This window comes from Hyla sarda, chromosome 3 (genome assembly GCF_029499605.1).
Source record: "Hyla sarda isolate aHylSar1 chromosome 3, aHylSar1.hap1, whole genome shotgun sequence".
In the NCBI taxonomy this organism is placed as follows: Eukaryota; Metazoa; Chordata; class Amphibia; order Anura; family Hylidae; genus Hyla; species Hyla sarda.
In genome coordinates this window covers 28,284,984-28,311,699 of record NC_079191.1, presented here as the reverse complement: position 1 = coordinate 28,311,699, position 26,716 = coordinate 28,284,984, and the positions used below count along the sequence as shown (strand labels likewise).

The 26,716-nt window shown below is 42.9% G+C and overlaps 2 protein-coding genes across 7 annotated transcripts in view; both read right to left on the bottom strand.

The window, feature by feature from the left end:
* Nucleotides 1-1,454, bottom strand: part of LOC130360958 (uncharacterized) — a 90,775-nt gene extending 89,321 nt beyond the window's left edge. The window contains exon 1 of the mRNA XM_056563514.1: nucleotides 1,362-1,454. The gene's annotated coding sequence lies outside the window, so the exon portion shown is untranslated. The remainder of the gene's footprint in view (nucleotides 1-1,361) is intronic.
* LOC130361225 (serine/threonine-protein kinase SBK1-like) overlaps nucleotides 1-26,716 on the bottom strand; it is a 613,716-nt gene that overhangs the window by 151,838 nt on the left and 435,162 nt on the right. The gene's annotated exons all lie outside the window — the stretch shown is intronic.

The window sequence follows — 26,716 nt, the reverse complement described above, 5'->3', positions numbered from 1 at the left end:
CCGGAGGTTTAGTAAACTGTAGATAACTTTACTGCAGCTGTTATGCAGGTTGATAACGACAATACAGCAGAGTAGTCTGTAAGTTCCTCACAGTTGGTTGGGACCTTGTAGTATATAATCTCTGAGTCTGGAATTAAACTGTTCGGCTGGATTTAGGGGAATTATTTAGGTCCAGCAGTCACGCAGGATTAACAGGATTTAGATTTGGTAGACTCACGGTTAGTAAGCTGCTGAATTGGTAGGCTTCAGGCCTAAGTCCTCTAGTAGAATTGTACAGAGTGATGCTTTCTCTAGAGATGATCAGGAGAAAGAGAGCAATCATTGGAGACAGCACCTTTATATAGAGGGTGGCAGGCTTAGAGCTTGTTGGTTCCCACCAGCTGTCAGTCCTTTCACAAAGCATTATGGTACATCATGTGACCACATCACGTGCCCTGCAAGGTCCTTAAGCTTAACTTAACCTTAGACTTAGTAGTCATGTGACCTAAGGTCCTGGAAGTACTATACATTTAATAAAACATATACACTTTATATACATCAAACACAATAGAATTAATGAAGGAAGAGGTGACTAGGGGTTATCCCACTAGGAGGATCCTACCGGTACATAGGAACTCTGACTTTGGGGACTTAGCACACAAGGTACAGTACAAGGTACGGTACCGGGACACCACAGCAGTACCCTGATTCCCTGTCCTCTGGCAGAGGGACAAGAGATAATACTGGGAGGAGTGACCATGATAGATTTGCTAGTACTTGCTATAGTGATACACCTATTCCTTGCACAACTCTAAACGGTCAGTGCACTTATGGTGGTTGGTTGATTTAGCCCATTGATCTCTGCAGTTTGCCCCAGGGAGCGCCCTCTTTAATTTTCATTCCAATTACTGGACAACCCAAGATCGGATACCAGAAGTAAAGGTATCATTCTGTTCACTGGAACCTGCCCTATTAACCCATGAAAGCACTTTATTAGGTCGGTCTTCGATTTTCTTTAATGATGTCATAGATCGGTCATAGACTCCCTTTAAAGATGACCCAGATTTTTAAATAGCCTGCAACACTGGCACAATATCTAGTCTAAATTAATAGTATTAACATTAATAGTTTTTGATAACTTTTCCCCTATGAATAGTGCATAGCCAGGACACAACTGTATCATCAGCTTCTCATGTTAGATGAGGATTACATGTATACAGGTCTGATGCCTCTGACTGTCAAGACGTCTTCATGGCTCAATAGCAGAAGCTGGCAGCAGCACTTCAGAAGAATTACCTGCATTAGGCCAAACCCACCACAACCTCAACTCGTCTTCATCATGTGTTTAACCCTAAGGAAAGTATAATAAAGTCTTGTCTTACTTTTCCTCCTGTAGTGTGGACTGTACAAGGGGCACAACGCACTGATCCCGTCTCCTCTCTTCTTCTGCACTCGCTTGACTTATATACTCAGGCATAGAAAGAATTACAACACCAGTAGCTCCACCCTACCATTAACCCTTCTTTATATTTTTCTGACAGCCCATTAAAGAGAGGAGCAAAATCCACTTCCACCAACTTGGCACAATAAAAGAGTCCATAATTAAGTGTAAAACCTGCCAGGGGAATATAACTAGCCTTTACATGTTTACAGTTGCCTAGTCGAGAAGTTCATGTCCTCCTTTTACAGATGTAATACAGTATAGCAGAGCTGATTGTGTTATATATTTAGTTATTTTGTGTATTGTGATACATCTTTATGTAATCAATTTAAGGCTTCCTAAATGTATAATACCAATACATAATATAAAGAAAGGAAACTCTAAACATTCCTCCCTCAATCTGTAAACCTGCACCCTCTTCTCCTGGAGCCTCCAGACTAATAAGCAGAGCAGCAGTATATGTGCTATAATCAAAGCAAACCAATAGTTACCTTCACCAGAAATGCTTAAAGAGAACCTGTCACATAAAAAGACAGTACAATCCGCAGGTATAATGTTATAGAGCAGGAGGAGCTAAGCAAATCATATATACAATACGGAACAATCTGCAGGTATCATGTTATAGAGCAGGAGGAGCTGAGCAGATGATATATACAATACAGTACAATCTGCAGGTATCATGTTATAGAGCAGGAGGAGCTGAGCAGATGATATATACAATACAGTACAATCTGGAGGTAACATGTTATAGAGCAGGAGGAGCTGAGCAGATGATATATACAATATAGTACAATCTGTAGGGATCATGTTATAGTGCAGGAGGAGCTGAGCAGATGATATATACAATACAGTACAATCTGCAGGTATCATGTTATAGAGCGGGAGGAGCTGAGCAGATGATATATACAGTACAGTACAATCTGCAGGTATCATGTTATAGAGCAGGAGGAGCTGAGCAGATGATATATACAACACAGGACAATCTGCAGGTATTATGTTATAGAGCAGGAGGAGCTGTGCAGATGATATATACAATACAGTACAATCTGCAGGTATCATGTTATAGAACAGGAGAGCTGAACAGATGATATATACAATACAGTACAATCTGCAGGTAACATGCTATAGAACAGGAGGCGCGGAGCAGATGATATGTACAATACAGTACAATCTGCAGGCATCATGCTAAAGAGCCAGAGAAGCTGAGCAGATGATATATATATATATATATATATATATATATATATATATATATATTACAGTACAATATGCAGGTATCATGTTATAGAGCAGGAGGAGCTGAGCAGATGATATATACAATACAGTACAATCTGCAGGTATCATGTTATAGAACAGGAGAGCTGAACAGATGATGTATACAATACAGTACAATCTGCAGGCATCATGCTAAAGAGCCAGAGAAGCTGAGCAGATGATATATATATATATATATATATATATATATATATATATATATACAGTACAATATGCAGGTATCATGTTATAGAGCAGGAGGAGCTGAACAGATGATATATACAATACAGTACAATCTGGAGGTATCATGTTATAGAGCAGGAGGAGCTGGGCAGATGATATATACAATACAGTACAATCTGTATGGATCATGTTATAGAGCAGAAGGAGCTAAGCAGATAATATATACAATATATACATTGCACAGGGAGGGGGAGGCTGAGCTCTGAGATTCATCTATTATTAAGATCCTGTCTTATCAATCTACTGGTGTCACCTTTTGTTGTAATTCTGTACAGATCACTTTTCACTAGCCTCCTACTTATCAGCAGAGACAGATCAAGAATACTTAATGGCCAAAATGAAAATTGCAAGATTTCAGTCTTATTATAAAATAAAAGTAAAGTAAAATTAGAAAATACACATTTTTAAAAATCAGCTGGTGCCAAAAAGTTTAACAGATTTGTAAATTATTTGTATCTTATCCCTAAAAGAGCAGCCAGGCCTCATGTTTGGAATTGGTCCAATTTACTAGTCAATTGTTCCTTCACCTGCAAGACACTCGTTGACGCATTCTAATGAATATCAATTCTAAATCACTGGGTATGTACGACGACCTCTATTTCTTTACTGGATGTTGGCTTAAAACACAATTTCAACCCCTCACTTAGCTATTCTTCTGTATGCAGCAGGAGACATAAAAGATATGAATCGAGAGAAGGATCAGAAATAAATCAGGAATAAACTAAAGATTAATAAATAATAACTGAGGTCCCCTTCAAGTTCTTCTTAAAGGGGTATTCCGCCGCTGGGGATCCCCGCAATCTCGGTGCAGCCCCCAGCATTCTGTGTCTGGCGCTGCCTCCGAGACAGGGACGTGATGTCACGCCACGCCTCTCCAATCATGTCTATGGGAGCGTGACAGCCCCTTTAACGCCAACAGAAGGTTTTGGGGCCTCCATCCCATTTTTCTAAATTATTTATTCTCTATTCCTATCAGTGCAAACAATTCTTTGTGCACAGTAAATATTTTTCTTGAATAATACTTTATTGTTACATTACCTCATATACTATTATAACATATTGATACCTGTCATGTCTTGTGTCAAGAAAAACTCAGTTCACCTTCACATGTTTGTATTGTGTTTATCTTCTAGGTGACTTGGAAAGAGTCCAATCTGGCCCCACCTGTACAAGATTATATATTATGGCTGTAAGAAGTCAGTGGAGTTCACTGCACAGTATCGCTGAGTATAGAACAGTGCAAAATCCATCACAAACAACATGCAACAAATACAAAGTACTAACTAAATGCAAGTGGTGGCAGAACTGCCCCCCGGGACTTACCCTGTTCTATTTAAAAACTTGTAAAGAGGTGTCTGACAACCCTTCTGGAATGTAAAAAAACAATCACTTTACTTTTTTCACATAGAGACACAACAATCTTAAAAGTTTCTGTCCCTTTGAGTGAAGTACAAAGCATAATTTGAAGTAAGTAAATGGTTTTAGAACATCAGCTTCAGGTTTTAGATTTAGGATGCTGCACCACACCACTAGTTTCCCAAGAGGTTGGGCTGTGACAAGATGGCTGAAACCTCTCACCTTGCCCAACTGTGCCACTATGGGTTTCAGTAGGGAGAAAGAAGGTACAAAAAAGTGAGGGCAGCGTCTCATATAATTCTGTGGATGAAAGGGTGAAAGTGGTGAGGGTCTGTATGCTGGACTCTCAGCTGAGGTAAATCTTGAGGTTATGCATATCACCCCTAAACATGGTGAACTCAAGTAGTATTGCAGGCCATCCGGGGCTTGACTGGTATCCAAAGCATTGAAATCAGCATAAATAAAAAAAGAAAAAGAGAAAAAGAAAAAAATGCTCTGGTGTGGCGCTATCCAAAGAAGGTCAGAGGCAAGAGGCTAATTCATCAATAAAAGCTTATTAATTGATTAAAATGGTACAACAGAAAGCAAGACACGTTTCCGGAATTATATTACCCTTTTTCAATTGCATATAGGTGATCTACATGCATTTTTTTTCTTTTTGTCTTTATACTGTGGTTTTCAGACACCTGTCCTGTCCATGCATGCTTTGCCTGCATGTATCTGCCTCTTGTATACAATGACCCTGGCCAGGGAACACTGCACGAGGTTTTTACTTGCCATCTGCCTCACTCATTCTATTGCCACCAAACACACATTTTCATGGATGAACATTAACCCCACCTACAAATGGCATCACCCAATGCTCTCAGTGCTGCAACATTCTCCATCAAGGCAGTGCAGGGCACCAAGACAATAGTTCACACTATCTGAATCCTCCTCTTCCTGCAAAATGGCATCCAAAAACTTTGTCCCAGATGACATCATCTAAGAGGGAGATGGCACTACTGTTGATGCCAATAGTTTGTTTCCTCTTACCTAAGATCAAAGGAAACTGATTGGTATTTGTGAAAGGTGACACCATAGCACAAAAGTAGTGTATAATGGCCAGCTGGACACAGGTGCTTGGTACAGGAGCTAAATAACATCTTCACCTCCGCAAAGTCCTGGACTTGCCAAGAAGGTGCATGCATCAGATCCACTTGAGACAAACAGGAATCCAAGGCTACTTTCCCTGCCTACTTGCATAGCCACCCTAAATAGTGGCTCTACAACTTGAAGACAGTCCATATGCTAACTAAAGTGCAGGGATGTCATGGTCAAAACATTAAACAGGAGCTGTACAAGGTCGGAGACACAAGTCATGATACAAAAGGTTAATAAACTATAACCAACAAACAGGGAACCAGAAGATCAAATAATGGTAGGAATGCAAAGTAAATACAAACAGAGATCAGGGATTAATGGTGCCGGGTATATAGCATAATGACCAAAGCAAAATAGACAGCAGATATGAAAATATGAACGAGACAGGATACTAGGAATTATAACCAGGAGAATAACCAGGAATGCAAGGGATAAACAGGCAAACTGAAGTCAGACACTATATAGAACAAGGAAAGGAAAATACTGGATAACAAGAACAGATACAAAAACGCACAAAGACCAACAGGTCCTAACACAGACAAAACAGACTCCAAGGTTAAGAACATAGAGAAACTCAAGAACGGAACTAACCATAGGAGGAACATGAATAATTTCAAAACCAAACTCCAAACATGGAGGAATACAAAATGCAAAACAGATCTGAACACGGGTCAAGATACAGGATAACACAAAAATGGATATGAAAACAAGCCAAAATACAAGACACTAAACAGATAACAAACTAGCCAGGATAAAACCGACCATTACAGACAAATAATTAGAGAAACACAAGAAGTTAAATTCTAAACAGAAAGTACATGTGTGCACAGACAAGAGTGCAAGGTAAAAGCCTAAGTGAAAATCAGCAGCAAAGGCTGAAAGGCTCTAGAGGTCTGAAAAATCTCCTCCTAGCTGCTTATTGGTCCAAGACTATTCCCTGACCAGAGAGCAAAATACACAGACTCTTCAGGTGTGCTCCTTACAACATGGCATATGTTCTGTGCAACCACACTTGAAACCCATCCAGAACGGCATGTGACCTGTGGGCACCAACAGTGTGTTGTATCCTTTAATATTAATATTCTGAATAAAAGCTGAAGTTTTATTTCAAGGGATGAATCACCTGTCCTTCGGTTCATTTAACATGGAATATGCAGATGTGTCTACACTTCACTATCTCCATCATCCGTTAGAAAAAAAAATGTGAAGTGCAAAAAAGCATATTTTAGAAAGTCTGACACAAGAAACTACCAAGACGTTCCTGACTAGTAAGACATTTTACAATAAGTAGTCTGAAAGGTGATGGTCGTTTCTCTGTTGCAGACTTTTTTTTCTCCATCTTTTTGGTGGAGACCATTTTGCCTGATTTCATATTTTTGTAAGAGAAAAAAAGGAATTTTGCATATGGATGACTGCGCCAGTTTCCAGTGTTTTAATATGAAAGAAAGGAGGAATAATTCCACGGGTGGCGTTATCAGCATACGAGGGGAGCCGAAATTATCTCTTTTTGCTATTATATTATTTTTACATCTTATTATAATATTACATTTAATTAAAGACTCCACTTTATCATGATACAAATTCAGTGCAATTTCATCACTTCCTAGAAAAGCTCTTTAAAGGGGTACTCTGTCCCTAGACATCATATCCCCTATCCAAAGCATAGGGGATAAGATGTGTGATTACGGGGGCCCCGCCCCTGGGGACCCCTGCGATCTCCCTGCTGCACCAGGCATTCATTTAGAGCAAGTCTATGGGAGGGGGCGTGGCGGTGACATCACGAGACTCCTCCCCAAAGCTCGCATTGTGCACCGGATGTCTGGGGTGCCGGAGCCAAGAACACTGGGGTTCCCAGCGGCAGGAGCCCCACGATCAGACATCTTATCCTCGATCCTTTGGATAGGGGATAAGATGTCTAAGGGCGGAGTACCCCTTCAACATAGTACCATCCATGTAATATGGCACCCGCAGAGATTTACGGGTCCATGCTTTACCTTTTTTGTGTCTTTTATAGAGAAGCATATGGAGATCTTTTTGCCATGTTTACAGAACCCCTGATAAATAATTATTGCATTATTACCCAGACATTTGGGGGGGGGGGGAGGGGTATTTGATGGCTCAAAGAAAATAAGCATTTATAGAGGATATATAACTCATAATGTTATCTTCACTGATTGTAAAAGGCAGCAATAGGTGACTCGAGTTCTTCAGTAAAGGCGGATATTGTACCATACTGGGAAAAGGTGAGACGAGTTTCTTTGTTAGAATTGAAACAAGTTAGACTAATATATAGCAGGGAGAGCCAAGTTTTTTCAGTGGGTAGTGTAAATTAAAGGGGTATGCCCATTTAGTAATTTAGGCTTCCTGACCCCCTTCAGCCTCTTTGCAGCCATCGAGGGTGGCCGGGAAGCCCTATAACAGCAGAAGCTGCTTAGCAGTTGCAGAGATACAATACATGCATTATTGCATGACATTTATGGATTTTTCTTATATAGTTTAATATGTTTTTTAGATGCATTATGATACTTCTGATCATTGATAATGAATAATGAACTGACAGGATACCTATTAGGTCATGTCTTTGTCACTGTCTTTTAGGCATATAGCAATGCCAAGGTGAAATATTGATGGCTTTTTTGATATTGGAGGGACATTCTTCAGGCTAGCGATCTAGATGCTGTGGCCTCTATTGACTATAGCATCTAAGGCCGTTGTTCCCAACCCAGGCTTTAAAGAGGTACTCCGGCCCTAATACATCTTATCCTCTATCCAAAGGATAGGGATACGATGTCTGATCGCAGGGGTGTCACCGCTGGGGACCCCCGCAATCTGTCATGAATAGTAAAATAATAAATCGGCTCTAATGACATATAGACAACACGTTTCGAGAGATGTGCTTTAATGACATACAGAAATGCGCTCTAGAAACGCGCCATCTATATCTCATTAAAGCGGTTTTATTATTTTACTATTGATGTCCGCAGTTTTAACCTACCGTAACGGTGTGCGCCCCTAGGAAAACCCGTTTTTACCTCTCCGTTCGAGCTTTCCAACTGAACCAAGTCTTCTCAACACTATACAGTGGATAAACAGATTACTTAGAAAAGGCCTTGCTATGGTTGACCAAAGGAATTGAGTGCACTTGCTCAGTGTCATATCGAGAGTTGTCCAGATTTGTCTTTAAGAAATAAACATACTCTATGATGTGCTCCATGATGCACAATAAAGCCTGCAAACAGTTTGGTGAAGATAAACAGACCAAGGACGTTACTGGAACCATGTCCTTTGATCCAATGAGACTAAGATAAACTTATTTGGTTCAGATGGTGTCAAGCGTGTGTGTTGGCAACTAGGTGAGGAGTATCAAGGCAATTGTGTCTTGCCTACAGTCAAGCATGTTAGTGGGAATGTCATGGTGTGGGCCTGCATGAATGCTGCAGGCACTGGGGAGCTACAGTTCATTACAGAAACCATGAATACCAACATGTACTGTGACCTACTGAATCAGAGCATGAACCCTTCCATCGGATACTGGGCCGCAGGTCAGTATTCACATGATAACAACCACATACACCTCCATGACCACCACTACCTTACCAAAAAAGTTAAGAAAAAAGTGATGGACTGGCCAAGCATGTATTCAGACATTAAAGGGGTACTCCGGTGAAAACCTTTTTTCTTTTAAATTAACTGGTGGCAGGAAGTTAAACATATTTGTAAATTACTTCTATTAAAAAATCTTAATCCTTCCTGAACTTTTAGCTGCTGAATACTACAGAGGAAATTCTTTTTTTTTTGGAATGCTCTCTGATGACATCACGACCACAGTTCTCTCTGCTGACGTTATTATAATAATAATAACAATGCTTTATTTATTGTAGTCCTTAGTGGGATTTGAACCCAAGTCCACAGCACTGCAGGGCTAACCACTGAGCCACCATGCTGCCCTTAGCATACATCTGCTAAAATGGACAGAGATGTCAGCAGAGAGCACTCTGCTCGTGATGTCATCAGTGATCCAAAAAGAAAGGAATTTCCTCTGTAGCATTCAGCAGCTAATAAGTACTGGAAGGATTAACATTTTGTAATAGAAGTAATTTAAAAATATGTTTAACTTTCTGCCACCAGTTGATTTAAAAGAAAAAAGGTTTTCGCCGGAGTACCCCTTTTACTTTATTGAGCATCTCTGGGGCATCCTTATATGGAAGGTCTATAAAATCCATGAGCTCTGTGATGTCATCATGGAGGAGTGGAATAGGACTCCAGAGACAACATGTAAAGCTCTAGTGACCTCTATGACCAAGAGACTTAATGCATGAAAATAATGGTGGCAACACAAAATATTGAAACTTTGGGCCCTATTTGGACATTTTCACTTAGGGATGTACTTACTTTGGTGCCATAGTTTAGACATTAAAGGACATCTGCAGCGGTGCAAACACTTATCCCCTATCCTCAAGATAGGGGATAAGTGTTTGATTGCGGGAGGACCGAACGCTGGGGCCCCCGGCGATCTCCTGTACGGGGCCGTGGTTCTCCCGTGCAGGGGGCGTGCCAGTCGCAGCATGACGTTCCGGCAGGCACGCCTCCTCCATACATCTCTATGGTAGAGGCGGGGAGGCAGCATTCGTGCCTCCCCGCATCCCCCATAGAACTGTATGGGGACGGGGAGGAGATGGGGCGTCACCATGGGCGCTAATGCCATCTAACGGGAGATCGAGAGGGGTCCCAGCGGTCAGACCCCCCGCGATCAAACACTTATCCCCTATCCTGGGGATAGGAGATAAGTGTAATTCCGGTGCAGTTGTCCTTTAATGGATGTATATTGAGTTATTCTGGGGAGACACAACATTACACACTGTTATACAGGCTGTGCAGTCACTACTTTACATTGGAGCAGAGGGTCATTTCTTCAGTGTTGGCACATGAAAAGATAGAATAAAATATTTACAAAAATGTGAGGGGTGGACTCACTTATGGGAGATACTGTATATATAATGTGAGGGGTGGACTCAATTATGGGAGATACTGTATATAATGTGAGGAATGGACTCACTTACGGGATATACTGTATATAATGTGAGGGGTGGACTCACTTATGGGAGATACTGTATATATAATGTGAGGGGTGGACTCACTTATGGGATATACTGTATATATAATGTGAGGGGTGGACTCACTTATGGGAGATACTGTATATATAATGTGAGGGGTGGACTCACTTATGGGAGATACTGTATATATAATGTGAGGGGTGGACTCACTTATGGGAGATACTGTATATAATGTGAGGAATGGACTCACTTACGGGATATACTGTATATAATGTGAGGGGTGGACTCACTTATGGGAGATACTGTATATATAATGTGAGGGGTGGACTCAATTATGGGAGATACTGTATATAATGTGAGGAATGGACTCACTTACGGGATATACTGTATATAATGTGAGGGGTGGACTCACTTATGGGAGATACTGTATATATAATGTGAGGGGTGGACTCACTTATGGGATATACTGTATATATAATGTGAGGGGTGGACTCACTTATGGGAGATACTGTATATATAATGTGAGGGGTGGACTCACTTATGGGAGATACTGTATATATAATGTGAGGGGTGGACTCACTTATGGGAGATACTGTATATAATGTGAGGAATGGACTCACTTACGGGATATACTGTATATAATGTGAGGGGTGGACTCACTTATGGGAGATACTGTATATATAATGTGAGGGGTGGACTCACTTATGGGATATACTGTACATTTAATGTGAGGGGTGGACTCACTTATGGGAGATACTGTATATATAATGTGAGGGGTGGACTCACTTATGGGATATACTGTATATAATGTGAGAAGTGGACTCACTTATGGGAGATACTGTATATAATGTGAGGGATGGAGTCACTTATGGGAGATACTGTATATATAATGTGAGGGGTGGACTCACTTATGGGAGATACTATATATATATATATAATGTGAGGGGTGGACTTACTTATGGGAGATACTGTATATATAATGTGAGGGGTGGACTCACTTATGGGAGATACTGTATATATAATGTGAGGGGTGGACTCACTTATGGGAGATACTGTATATAATGTGAGGGGTGGACTCAGTTATGGGAGATACTGTATATAATGTGAGGGGTGGACTCAGTTATGGGAGATACTGTATATATAATGTGAGGGGTGGACTCACTTATGGGAGATACTGTATATATAATGTGAGAGGTGGACTCTCTTATGGTAGATATTGTATATATAATGTGAGGGGTGGACTCACTTATGGGATATACTGTATATAATGTGAGGGGTGGACTCACTTATGGGAGATACTGTATACATAATGTGAGTGGTGGACTCACTTATGGGATATACTGTATATATAATGTGAGGGGTGGACTCACTTATGGGAGATACTGTATATATAATGTGAGGGGTGGACTCACTTATGGGAGATACTGTATATATAATGTGAGGGGTGGAGTCACTTATGGGAGATACTGTATATATAATGTGAGGGGTGGACTCACTTATGGGAGATACTGAATATATAATGTGAGGGGTGGAGTCATTTATGGGATATACTGTATATATAATGTGAGTGGTGGACTCACTTATGGGATATACTGTATATATAATGTGAGGGGTGGACTCACTTATGTGATATACTGTATATATAATGTGAGGGGTGGAGTCACTTATGGGATATACTGTATATATAATGTGAGGGGTGGACTCACTTATGGGAGATACTGTATATATAATGTGAGGGGTGGACTCACTTATGGGAGATACTGTATATATAATGTGAGGGGTGAACTCACTTATGGGAGATACTGTATATATAATGTGAGGGGTGGACTCACTTATGGGAGATACTGAATATATAATGTGAGGGGTGGACTCACTTATGGGATATACTGTATATATAATGTGAGGGGTGGACTCACTTATGGGAGATACTACATATATAATGTGAGGGGTGGACTCACTTATGGGATATACTGTATATATAATGTGAGGGGTGGACTCACTTATGGGAGATACTACATATATAATGTGAGGGGTGGACTCACTTATGGGAGATACTGTATATATAATGTGAGGGGTGGACTCACTTATGGGATATACTGTATATATAATGTGAGGGGTGGACTCACTTATGGGATATACTGTATATATAATGTGAGGGGTGGACTCACTTATGGGATATACTGTATATATAATGTGAGGGGTGGAGTCACTTATGGGAGATACTGTATATAATGTGAGGGGTGGACTCACTTATGGGAGATACTGTATATATAATGTGAGGGGTGGACTCACTTATGGGATATACTGTATATATAATGTGAGGGGTGGACTCACTTATGGGAGATACTGTATATAATGTGAGGGGTGGAGTCACTTATGTGAGATACTGTATATAATGTGAGGGGTGTACTCACTTATGGGAGATACTGTATATATAATGTGAGGGGTGGACTCACTTATGGGAGATACTGTAATTCCACTAGTAATAAAAGCAAGCAATAGTTGACTTGAGTTCTTTAGTGAAGTCGGTCATTGTGTAATCCTAGTGGGTAAAGGTGAGGTGAGTTTCCTTTGTAAGAGACAGAACCAGTTAAACTGATATAAGAAGGTGAAGCTAGTTCTTTCACTACGAATATATACAGAATGCTGACTATACAGACTGTGCTTGGTCTTGGTGTAAATGTCAAAAACAAGCTATATTGAGTGGGACTGTTTTTTAAATCATAGCCACCTATACCAGTAACATGCCGGATGAGTTGTATTTTTTCCCAATAGTATCATTTCACAGGACATACAAATATGTTTATGTTTTTTTGTTTTAATACTTTTGCATAATAAGAACACATTTTATGGAAACAATTGGTTTTATGTTTTCTCATTTCTCCAGCCGTAAAGTTTATCTTTGTATGTAGCCAGATGATGGCTTTTTTTTTTGCAGGACAATACCCCTTTTTTTTTTCTATAACCACTTTGGAATACATAAAATGTATGATTAACTTCCTTTTTTTTTTTTTGGAAGGTGGGTGAACTTGTGGGCATAGAGAAAATAATTCCACAATTGTATTTTTTTCACTGTTTGGTTTATAGGATATCTTTATAAAATTGATAAGGGACATATAAGAAATGTATATACCATCCTCAACCATGAAATTGCAATTCCATAATTTTAAAGGGGTACTCTGGCCTATTTAAAGGATAGGGGATAAGATGTCTGACCGCGAGGGCCCAGCCACTGGGGTCCCCCGCAATTTTGCATTCAGCACCCACCTCGGGGGAGCTGCACGCCGCGCTGCTAGCTCAGAATCGGCTGTGTGACGACCATGGGGTCGGAGTATCGTGAAGCCACGACTCCGCCTCCGTGTGATGTCACGCCCCGCCCCGGCTATGCAAGACTATGGGAGGGGGCGTAACGGCAGTCACGCCCCCTCCCATAGACTTGCATAGTGGGGACGGGGCATGACATCATACGAGGGCGGAGTCGTCATGTACATAACTTTTATAAGGGAGTGGGGAAATTCTGGAAATCACAGGATTTATAGACATGTCAATGATATGTAACAGATAAATAAATGGAAAAAATATTCAAAACATCTCTGTTTATTCAGTGTCAAGAAAGAGCGTCAGACACAAACATTGATACGCCTTGGCATACTCTCAATAAAGTTATTAAAGAAGATGTCCAGGAGAAAATACCATCCCATTTCCACAGGATAAGTGTCTGATCACGGGGGGGGGTCCAACCGCTGGGACCCCACAATCTCCCATACGGTGCCACAGCTTGCTCCCCGCTCTGTTGCAGTGATGAGGTTTTGCTCCCAGAGTGTAAGCTGGTCGAAATATGCCCCCTCTGTACATATCTATGGGAGAGGCGAAGACTGGGCGAGAATTTGGAAGAAGAAGAGGAGAGGAAGAGAGAGGAGAGGAGGAGGAGAGGGGAAGAAAGCAGGATGAGGACGAGGAAGGTAGTGGCTCATTACAAACAGCAAGGGACCAAGTGTCAAAAGAGTTCTACTTACCAAGTGATCTGGATGTCGCTGGACTCGCCCATCTGGAGGGCATAGGGATAAAGGTACAGCTAGGGGTTCGTGGGGGACACAATGTGTGTAGTGTAGTGTTCAAGGTGTAGGGTGTCATATTCTGACGAGGCCATGAAGGTCAGCCATGGCAACCAGATGGCGCTATATTTCGTGAGTCGTTTCGGGTTGTCTGCTAGTAGTTCTTCCATTTTATGAATTTTTGACACTTCTGAGAGCCAATTAGAGACAGTAGGGGGGACAGGTGATTTCCATAGCCGCGGTATCACTGATCTTGCTGCTAGCAGCATATAGGAAATCAACCTCTGGGTGGGCCTGGGTAACTGGTCTTCAAAGATCGAGAGTAACATAACATCAGGTGTGCGCCGGAGGGTCACCATCGTCACGCAGTGGTTAATGTCTATCACTCTAGACCAGAAGGCCGTGAGTTTAGGGCATGTGAGCCAAATATGGGTCATGTCACCCTTTGCCTGACGACACCTCCAACACACATCTGAGGCCCCCGGATACATGCTGGCCAGAAGCGCCGGGACTCTCTACCATCTAGTTAGGATTTTGTAGTTTGTTTCTTGTGCCTTACAGGAGATAGATGTTTTGTGACAGTTGTGGAGTGCTTGAGACCAGTTAGAGTCGGAGAAGGAATGTGCCACATCTTTCTCCCAGCTAACCCTATAAGACAAGGGTGTTTTGATGGACGATGCCAGCAGTAGCGGGTAGAGGGCGCTCACCGTGTGTTGAACGGGCCGTCCGGCTATGCATAGTTGCTCAAAGTCTGACAACGGTCGATGTAGTTTCAAGGTGTTACGGGACATCTTATAAAAGTGTTTCAGTTGAGCGTATTGGAGATGTTGAATAGTGGTGGGTGGTTTCCCTTCCAGAATGTCTGAGAGGGGTCTTATATCATTGGCAGAGAGGAGAGATTGAAACGTGGTATAAGTCTTGTCGCTGTGTGAGAGATAATCGCCAGTATATTGAGCTGGGGGGAATGCTGGATTGTGGAACAGCGGAGTTAGGGGCCCATCCCTGGTGAATATGGGGGTTTTAGCGGTGTAAGTTTTAAGGGAAACGTAAATAGAAGCTACGATTGGGGGTAAGTGACTGATTCTAGGTGGTGAAAGGGGGGCTTTTTGGCACCATAGTAACGTCCTCGGATCGAATCCTAGGGCATCCTGTTCCAATCAAATCCATTGTTTGTCTACAGGGTGATGGAAACAGTCCAGAACGCGAGTCATCGTGGCCGCTAGGTAATAAGATTGGAGATCGGGCAGTGCCAGACCCCCCTCGTTCTTTCGTCTGATGAGGATGTGTCTCGCAATTCTAGGGTGTTTTTGCGCCCAGACAAACCTGGACTGTAAGGAAGTCAGTTCTTTGAGGAAAGTTCGGGGGAGAATAACAGGAGTGATAGTAAATAAGTACAAGATGCGGGGGAGGATATTCATTTTAAGAATATTAATCCTGCCCAGCCAGGAAAAGTCTTTCCTTTCCCATTTAGATAGGTCAGATTTAAGTGTTTGTAGCAGTGGGGGGAAATTACTTTGATATATGTCCGAGAGTGCAGCAGGGACCTGTATACCTAAGTATTTAAGAGATTGGGGTTGCCATTTAAACGGGTAGTTGTCCTTAAGGTGTTGTACTGTTGTCTGGTGTAGTGTAATATTTAGGGCCTCGCATTTAGCCATGTTCAATTTATAGTTGCTGAAAAATGAAAATTGCTGTATCGTGGCTAACAAGGATGGGAGTGAGGTGTGTGGTGAGGATAAATAAAGCAACAAGTCGTCCGCAAACGCTGCACACTTACTATGGCCCAAAGGCAGGGACAGTCCCTTGATATCCGGGTTTTGTCGGATTGCAATTAAGAGATGTTCCATACAGAGGACATACAACAAGGGAGACAGTGGACATCCCTGTCTTGTGCCATTTCGTATGTCAAGCGGTGTGGATAAGCGACCATTGACCCTTATCTGTGCCTGTGGGTATGTATAGAGGGCCATTATGTGTGAAAGCATGACGGAGCCTTTGCCTATCTGGGACAGGGTGGCCCTCATGAACTCCCAGTCCACCCGGTCAAAAGCCTTCTCCGCATCTAGTGAAAACAGAAAGATGGGAGATTTCCTTTTGTGTGCATGGTGGATTATGGAGAACGTACGTAGGGTGTTATCTCTAGCTTCTCTGCCTTGGATAAAACCAACTTGGTCCGGGTGGACTAGGGATCCCATGAAGGGGGACAGTCTATTGGTGATTAATTTAGCAAATAACTTGGTGTCTGTGTTCAATAGGGAGATTGGTCTATAACTTGGACAAAGAAGGGGATCCTTTCCCTCTTTAGGGATCACAGTTATAAAAGCCCTCAAAAAGGAGGTAGGAGGAGGGGGAGAAGCTGAAATATTATTGAAGGCTGCCAATAACGAAGGAGCAATTTCCGCCTGGAGAACTTTGTAAAATTTGGCCGTATACCCATCAGGGCCTGGGCTCTTTCCCGAGGGCAAACTCTTAATAGCTGATAACAGTTCTCCCTGCGAAAAGGGCGTCTCCATTTCTTGTATCGCCTCTCCTGGTAAGTTGGGCAAAGCTGTGTCAGAGATGAATTGTTGTAGAGAAGGCATTTGATTAAAAGTCATCTGGGATGCGTTTTGTTTGGGAAGATTATACAACGTATGATAGTATTGTCGAAAGGAGTCTAGGATGTCCGAAGTCAGGTATGATGGGATATCGTTGTGTGATTTAATAGCTGGGACAAAGAGGGATGTCTTTTTAAGTTTGAGAGCTCTGGCTAGGAGTTTACCAGCCTTGTTACCCCATTCATAAAAATGTTTTCCTGATCATCTGTTTGTATTGTCTGTATTTGGTATTCATGAGCGAGAGTAACTCGGTGCGAGTTTTAATGAGGTCCCTATAGACCAAATCTTGTTGGGTACGTTTGTGCAATAGCTCAAGAGTCTGCAACTGTGACGACAGCGCCAGGAATTTCGCAGCAGCCTCTCTCTTCAGCCGCGCCCCATGTCTCATGAGGATACCACGTAAGACACATTTCAATGTTTCCCATCGATTAGTCGGGGACGTCTCGTCAGAAACGTGGTCCGCCTCAAAGTCTGAAATGGCAACTTTAAGGTCGTGGAGACACGGTTCGTCTAACAGGAGGGTCTCGTTGAGTCGCCACGTGGCATGAGGCTTGGTGAAGGAGGGCAAAACGAACGAGCAAAACACTGGTGCGTGGTCCGACAGCGTCATCGTACCAATCAAAACTCCGGAGACAGAGCTAAGGAGATGGTGTGGGCAGAAAACATAGTCAATTCTACTGTATGTGTTCCTAGCGTGGGAAAAGAAAGTAAAATCTTTCTCCTGAGGATGCAAGGCCCTCCATGCGTCACTGAGTTGAAGGGAGTGTAGTTTTTTCCTCAGGGCTCTAAGTTTGTTGTGAGAGATAACTGACTTTCCAGTAGAGGTGTCTGTTTGAGGGAAGAGGGACAGATTAAAATCTCCACCTAGTAATATCGGGCCCGACGCGAACGTGGATAGCTCATCCAGAATTTTGATCAGGAAGGCGACTTGGTTCCTGTTCGGGGCGTATATATTTGCCAATGTGTATTTCTGTCCTAGTATATCACAGTTTAGCAAATATGTACCGTGCGTCAGGGTCAATCATGGAGGATATTATTTTTTATTGGGAGGGATTTGTGAAATGCTATTGATGTTCCTTTCGTACGGGAGTCTGGGTTAGTACTATGGAGCCAATTATGATAGTATTGAGTATTCAACTTTGGAACATGTCCAGTCTTAAAGTGTGTCTCCTGTAGTAGTGTGACATGAACCCTTTGTCTATGTAAAGAGTAGAGCACTTGGGCTCTCTTCTCAGGTGTATTAAACCCTTGTATGTTTAGGGAAACTACTTTCAAGTCAGTTGACATGGTCAGATAGATGTGTTGAACTCCGCTTACCCATAGAGGAGAGGGGCGTCCAGCAGTCCAGATCGCGTGGTTGTCGCACGATGTGGTGAAGACACTTGGTCCTGTAGGGAGAAGAAGAAGTAAAGAAAGAGGGTAAGTAAGGTGAAAACATAGGGTAGAGCAGGAAAAGTATCCATAAGGGAATGAATACACGGGGTCTGAGAGATAGGGCCATAAGGGCCAGTGGAAGTATTGGAACCAGTCCAATAGTAACGCTAATGGGGTAACGTGAAAGGTACTCCAGAGTGAGGCCTCAGGTGGAACTAAAGAGGGTCAAACCTTGACCGCTTGGACAGTAAAAGGCAGGCACTCCAGAGTGGTCCAAAGTGCCCATGTCATAAGGAAGTGGAGCTATGGGCTACTAAGAGGACACCTTAGAGGCGTCCTCAAATGGTAAAGGCATATGGGAGGCAGAAATTAGTACTGTGACAATGACTGTATAAGGGTACAAGTATGAACCACTGAAATACCAGTCCCGCTGTCACGATGCCGGCTGGCAGGAGGTGGATCCTCTGTGCCAGAGAGGGATTGGCGTGGACCGTGCTAGTGGACCGGTTCTAAGTCACTACTGGTTTTCACCAGAGCCCGCCGCAAAGCGGGATGGTCTTGCTGCGGCGGTAGTGACCAGGTCGTATCCACTAGCAACGGCTCAACCTCTCTGGCTGCTGAAGATAGGCGCGGTACAAGGGAGTAGACAGAAGCAAGGTCGGACGTAGCAGAAGGTCGGGGCAGGCAGCAAGGATCGTAGTCAGGGGCAATGGCAGGAGGTCTGGAACACAGGCTAGGAACACACAAGGAAACGCTTTCACTGGCACAATGGCAACAAGATCCGGCGAGGGAGTGAAGGGGAAGTGAGGTATAAATAGGGAGTGCACAGGTGAACACACTAATTGGAACCACTGCGCCAATCAGCGGCGCAGTGGCCCTTTAAATCGCAGAGACCCGGCGCGCGCGCGCCCTAGGGAGCGGGGCCGCGCGCGCCGGGACAGGACAGACGGAGAGCGAGTCAGGTACGGGAGCCGGGACGCGCATCGCGAGCGGCCGCCACCCGCATCGCGAATCGCATCCCGGCTGGAGACGGTATCGCAGCGCACCGGGTCAGTGGAGCTGCCCGGAGCGCTGCGGTAGCGAGAGTGAAGCGAGCGCTCCGGGGAGGAGCGGGGACCCGGAGCGCTCGGCGTAACACCCGCTGAGTGAGGATTTCAACGATAAGATAGCTACAAAACAGATAACAACAGCGGGAGGTTGAGAATGATTACACTAGCGTCCATATATCAGGCAGGGACAAAACAAACAAAGTCAAATAAAATACAACAGGGTCCCCGCTGTAGGACATCAAGTGTTTGATTCATCAGGGTAGATAGACTTCAGTTGGTAGCCCAGGATGGGTGGGCCAGGGAGAAGCTATCGACCGCTCTGTGTTCAGGTCTTGTGTCTCATCGGTGTCGATTGCAGGGGCATCTGGCATTCGACTGAGGAGATGCGTTGCGTCTCAAGGAGGGTTGCGTCTGCGGTGGGAATGAGGTAAGTTGAAAAAGTCTGTCCCAATCCGGTAGGTGGATCTGAGGTAGTCGAAATGTGAACAAGAAATTGCGTAGGTCCACAGGGTGTCTCAGTGTCGCAGTAGTAGTCCCGTGCTTAGCAATCAGGGAGAACGGAAAGCCCCATCTATAGGAGATTTGTGCATTATTGAGAACTTGCAGCAGAGGTTTCAGTGAGGCTCGTAATCTAAGGGTTCGGAGAGACAAATCTGGAAACAGTGAGATGTTGTGACCATTATAGGTGAGATGCTTGAGAGGTCTAGCTTTCTTCATTATCTTTTCTTTTAGGATGAAGTGATGCACCCTACAGATGATATCTCTTGGCTTAGTTGGATCCGGGTTTTTTGCTCTAAGAGCTCTGTGGGCCCTGTCTAGTTCAATTGTAGTATCCAAAGGTCTTTGTAGTATTTTGTTAAAGATCTTTTGCAGTGTAGCTGGGATATCTTGCGGTTGGACAGTCTCGGGCAGACCCTTGACTCTAATATTGTTGCAACGGTTTCGGTTGTCTAAGTCATCAAGGTGGTCTATTCCCGCCATCTGGTGTAAGGACAGGTTTTTAGTGGCTTCCTGTAGTGACTGTAACTGAGATTTAGAAGAAGCACGGAACTCTTTCAGAGACTGCACCCTCTCCTTTAATTGGGTAACTTCTTTCTGTACCGGTCTCAAGTCCTTCTTCCATGCTAGGCGCAGTTCAGTCGCCATAGCTTGGATATCAGATTTAGTTGGTAATAAAGCAAGTAGTGCCTGTAGTTCAGGATGATTCTTAAGAGTGTTAGAGGCCATTTCAGGTGTCGTCAGTGCGGTATCCACTCTGGGAGAGGTCATGTGAGGTGAGCGGTCAATAATTCGGGTGCTCCTCAGATTATGGCCCTTGTCAATTAGGGTTTCTTCCAACGAGGAATAGTCACATGTCGCAGTTGCGGTTGGTGGCGTTTTCAGCGGGGTTTTAAACAGTCTTTTTTTGGCAGGAGGACTCGCTCCCCAGTATTCGGGTGTGTCACTTTCCCCTGCAGAGTCATGTGAGTCGTCCTCAGAGTGTGATATATCCGAGTCCATATCATCAGTCCAATCAACAACATTAAGGGCTGGGGGACCCTGTTCTGGTTGTGAGGGATGATGCGCATTAAAGTCATTGGTCTGTGTGTGAACCCTAGGGATGGTGGGCACAGTTGGTTGAGAACGAGGTGCTGCATTATGGGACCTCTTTATTGTAGGTACTTGTGTTGGAGTATTAGAGTGTCCATTTCCCCCCTTTAAGTCAGCAGAAGGGGGCATGAGACTGGGGCATGCTGTGTCTACTGTACCTGCATGAGGAGATGCAGAGCCGCAGGTGGGATGCTGATGTTCAGTTTGGGGAAAGCTGGTGTCCATATCCGGGTGAGTAATGGAGCTGGACGGAGGGGGCAATTGGTTAAGGTGTACCTTCAGTGAGGATATACCTGTCCCTCCTTTAGATGTCCCCTCCAGCGTCGTGGGGGAGCCTCTACTCCCACCAGCCATATCAGTGACCAGGGAGGAGGCCTCGCTCCCCGTTGTCTTTAGGAGCGCAGTGCTCCGGTCTCGGTCTCCCCTGCGCTGTGGTAGCGCTTGCAGGGTGGAGGATGTCAGAGACGCTGGAGTTCCTGGCGACACCGGCTGTGAGGAGGATGAGGTGGTCGCCATTATCACTGAGCGCAAGGTCTCCGGACGCACGCTCTCACTGTCGGGGCCGGAAGCACAGCTACGTGGGTCCCTGGCAGCGGGCGCAGGCTGCGGCGAGGAAGGAGAGGTAGGCCGCGGGTCTGGGATTGTAGGGTCCCGGGGATGAAAGTAAGCGGTGATGGGTTTAAGGTCGTCACAGGGTGCTTGAGGGCGATTCCTTTTCTTTTTTTTTATGGGATCTGCCTCCCATAGCAGTAGATCTGGCTCCTAAGGCAGCGGTCAGGCAGGAGCTCTCAGTCCCTGCGTCTCATCTCGAGCGTTCCAGGCCACGCCCCCGTCTCAGAATATTTTTTATGCAGATTTGTAGAAAACAACTAGCAACTAGCATGTTGAATTTATTGTAAATTCACAGTGGAGTTCCCTCTATACATAGAATGTGGTAAAAATTGGGAATTTTCCTATCCTAGGTGATGGAAAATTTAGATTTTAATTAAGACAAGACGCGAGTATTATACTATAAACTTCTTTTACTGAACTCAGCAGCAAATAGATATTGTAAGTAGTAAAGAAAATATTTTTAACATGTAAGATGTATATAAAAACATATAGCCTAGGGTGCAGCCTAGTGTGATGTCCGTAGCAGCAACCCATTAGGTAACAGTATAAGTGATATCAGTAACTGACGAACATGTAACTTCCTTCTTCTTTGCGATGAAATATCAGATGAAAAGGATCAACCGGAACTAAATAACCGTAGATAAGAACTTATGAGAAAAGTGGAGAGAAGATAATGCATGACATCCCATCGATAAAGGATTGGTAGAGGGAGTTGAGAGGAGATGATCATTGTTGAACTGTAAAGAAAAAATAAATAATTACAGGGATGGGTTCAGGGAGGGATAATACTCACTTCTTGTATTTATTAAAATCTAAATTTTCCGTCATCTATGATAGGAAAATTCCCAATTTTAAGGCAAGACAAGACACTTTGTATTATGCTAGTTTAAAGCTAGTCATATAAATATAACATTTAATTGACAATATAGAATAGATAAAATGTGAGGTTATAACAATAGCAAAGAAACATGAGATTCTGGTCTAAAATAAAAGGTTTCAAAAGTAGAATCAGAAGACCAATTAGCTGCTTTCAATAGGTCTGAAAGTGATGCCCCTGATTGAAAAAGTTTGGTGGAAACAGCACCCCTGGTAGAATGGGCACCAAATTTAGAGATATCAATGCCAGCTAGATGCATGGTTTGTCTAACACATCTAGCAAAAGTAGGTGAAGAGACAGGAGCGTGAGGTTTGCAGAAGGAAATTAATAATTGTGAGGAAGAAGGAATCCTGAAAGATTCTGTTCTGGATTCATAAGAACGAAGGCAACGAACCACATAGAGTTTTTTGTGGTGTGGGAAAGAAGGATAGAAAATGGAGTGAAGGTTTGTTTTAGTACGACGATAGACAGAAAAAACAACTCTTAGGGGAGTAAATTGTCTGCGAGAAATGCCAAGAGATCTGACATCTGAAAAATGTTTGACTGAAATAAAGAATAGAGATTAGTAAGTTTGAAAGAGCGAAATTTCAATGATAATAAATCATTATCATCCCAGGAAATAAACATCTCTAAAATAATCCACAAGTGTACAAGCAGAAAAAGAATGCTACCAGGCACTGCTGAGTAAATATGGTCTCAAAAGCGAAAGTCTGATTATCGGACACCTGCTGCTGACAGGAGGGATAGTGGGTGGAGGTGCGGCTTCAGCACGACATGTGCAAACGAACAACAAAGGTAACTTCAATAGCAGAAGAGGCATGAAAAGAATCGCACTCACCACGAAGGAGGTGCCAGAAGTAATAACTTTAATCCATAAAGCAGGATGAAGCAGCAAACATAGGAATAAGCAATTTCAGACAAGCGGGGAGAGAGAGCAGCCGCTCTCAGGACGCAGGGGAAGCGTTGGCTGATGTGAAACTAGTTGCCACTGCCCCTGTGTGCCCCTGTGTCCTGAGAGCGGCTGCTCTTTTTCCCCGCTAGTCTGGAATTGCTTATTCCTATGTTTGCTGCTTCATCCTGCTTTATGAATTAAAGTTATTACTTCTGGGACCTCCTTCGTGGTGAGTGCGATTCTTTTCATACCTCTTCTGCTATTGAAGATATCTAAAATAATATTTACGTTCCAAGTGGAAGTATATTTAGGTAAAGGAGGTCTACGGAAACGAATGCCTTTAAGTAATTGGTAAACTAAAGAATGTTTACCGATAGGAAAGTGTTTTGAGGAAATAGCAGAATGATAGAAATAAATGGTCCTATAGGCCTTACCAGCATCAAAAAGAGGCTGAGAGGAAGTTTAAGATATGAGATATAGGTGCTTGTAAGGGATCCAAATCCCATTGATCGCACCAAAGAAGCCAAAGTCCCCAGGCTGATCGGTAAGCTGATTTGGTACCCGGGGCCCATGTATCTGAAAGGATACATTCCTTTCAGATACATGCAACCTTCCTTTTTTTGTATACTCTGTATTTGCCACAGCAGCGTGCACCTGTGTATCAGGTAGTTGTGCTGGTTATTTGTGTGTTTTTTTGTTTGTTTTGTTTTGTGCAACTTAGGGGGAATGGCACCCTCTGTAGCCGTGCACCCCTCCCCTTTTTCACAGGAGGTATTTTAAATTGATAATGGATCCAGCATATCACCCAGTAGGAGGCTATATGCACAGCAGAGGTGAGTGTTATGAGTTTTAGACTCATAATATATGTTAGGGACCTATCCGAAATGAGGCCACCTCCGTGTGGTGGATGGGGGGACATGTTTTGATCAAAAAGTGCGCTAAGAGCCTCCATTTTTTGACCAAGTGTGCTGCTGCAACCTTCCTTTTTTTGTATAATCTGAAAGGATGTCTTAAGTTGATTTAGAAAATTGATGGTCAATTATTTTTGACCTGAGATCAACCAAGCGACTAGAGGTAATTGGTTGGATAGAATTAAAGAATGATAATTCCCCAGAGGATCTAGAAGAAGATTCGGAACAGAAAGAAGAAGGCGTGGCAGATCTATAAGGAGGTGTAAGATTTGGAGAAACCGAGGTTGAGTTGGCCATAGTGGGGTTATGAGAACCATAGTGGATTTCTGAATTGAAATCTGAAAAAGAACCCATGGAATAAGATTGAAAGGTGGAAAAGCGTGTAGAGTCTTCTGTGGCCAGAATTGAAGGAAGGCATCCACACCCAAAGCTTCTGGATTTGGACACCAGATGAGAAAAAGAGGGAGTTAACAGTTGAGTCGAGAAGCAAAGAGGTCTAAATGTAGAGGACCCCATAGTTGGTTGATTGATTGAAAGGTTGGAAGGTGATGTTTCTGTTAGATAACCAGAGTACCAATCTGCTATAGAATTGGAAATTCCTGGAAGGTATTCGTCTTTCAGGACAATATTCCTGTTTAGATAGAAATGCAAAAAATTCTTTGACAAAGTCTGCAAGAAGTTTGGAATTCCTACCTCCCAAATGATTGATGTATTGTACAGCGGAGTTGTTGTTCATGCGAAGGAGGATACAACAGTGGGAGGAATTTTTTGCAAAACTCTTTAAGGCAAATAATCCCGCTAGTAATTCTAGGCAATTTATGTGAAGATGAGATTATGATGGAGACCATTTCCCTACGGTGGAAAGGGAACCGCAATGAGCGCCCCATCCGGAAAGGCTCGCATCTGATTCTATAACAATGTCTGGATTTGGGTGAAAGATTGCTTTCCCATTCCAGGATTCTATGTGGTCGAGCCACCAAAGAAGTTCTTCTTTGGCTTCTGAAGAGAGGGGAATTTCAATGGAATAACCGACCCTGAGATGGCGAATCTTCAAACGTTGGAGGGCTCTGTAGTGCAGAGGAGCGGGAAATATGGCCTGAATAGAAGCTGAAAGTAGTGTTGCTCGCGAATATTCGCAATGCAAATTTTATTCACGAATATCGCATATTCGCGAATTCGTGAATATTCGCAAATATAGCACTATATATTCGTAATTTATTCGTAATCGTAATATTCGTTTTTCTTTCGTTTTTTTTTCCACAGTACACATCACAGTGATCACCCCTCTCTGCTTCCAGCTTGTGTGGTGTAAAGAAGGCTCTAATACTACTGTGTGAGACTGGTGTGCACATTTTCGCATATGCGAAAATTAGCATATGCTAATTTTCGCACATGCGAATTTTCACTTATGCTAATTTTTGTATATGTTAATTTTCGCATATGATAATTTTCGCATACGCAAATTTGCGAATATGCGAAAATAAAACGAGAATATTACGAATATTCGCGAATATATGACGAATATTCGTCCATATATTCACGAATATTCGCGAATTCGAATATGGCCTATGCCGCTAAACACTAGCTGAAAGTAGACCCATAACTCAAGCTATCATCCGTAAAGATATTAGATCTTTGCAGAGAATTTGAAGAATCTCCTTCCGAATGATTTTTTACTTTCTGGGTAGGAAGGCTCAAAGTGGTCAATTGAGTATTGATCATCAAGCCCAGAAATTCTAGTTCTTGAGACGGAATCAGAATGGATTTCTTGAAGTTGATGATGAACCCAAGTAAGTTAGGAGAGATAATGTCCAATCCATGTTGATTAAAAGTAAGTCTCTTGATTGGGCCATAAGAAGAATGTCGTCGAGGTAAATTATAAGTAGGAACCCGCGACTTCGGAGAGAGGCCACTACTGGTTTCAGTAGTTTTGTAAAGCAACAAGGTGCTGATGAGAGGCCAAATGGGAGACATGGGAATTGCCATTTTTGACCGTTCCAGTGAAATTGAAAGAAGGTTTAAGATGAAGGGTGAATTGGGATTGTTAGGTATGCGTCTTTTAGGTCTATTTTTATTAGCCAGTCGTGTTTTAAAAGAATGTCTCTCAATAGCTGTATGCCCTCCATTTTGAATTGTCGGTAAACCCCAAGGTTGTTTAGGTTTCTCAAATTGATTACTGGTCTGTGACCTCCATCCTTCTTTTTTTTACCAGGAATAGGTTGCTTAAGAATCCTGGAGAATGGATAGGAACAGGAATAATCGCCTTTTTGGAAATGAGTTCCTTGATTT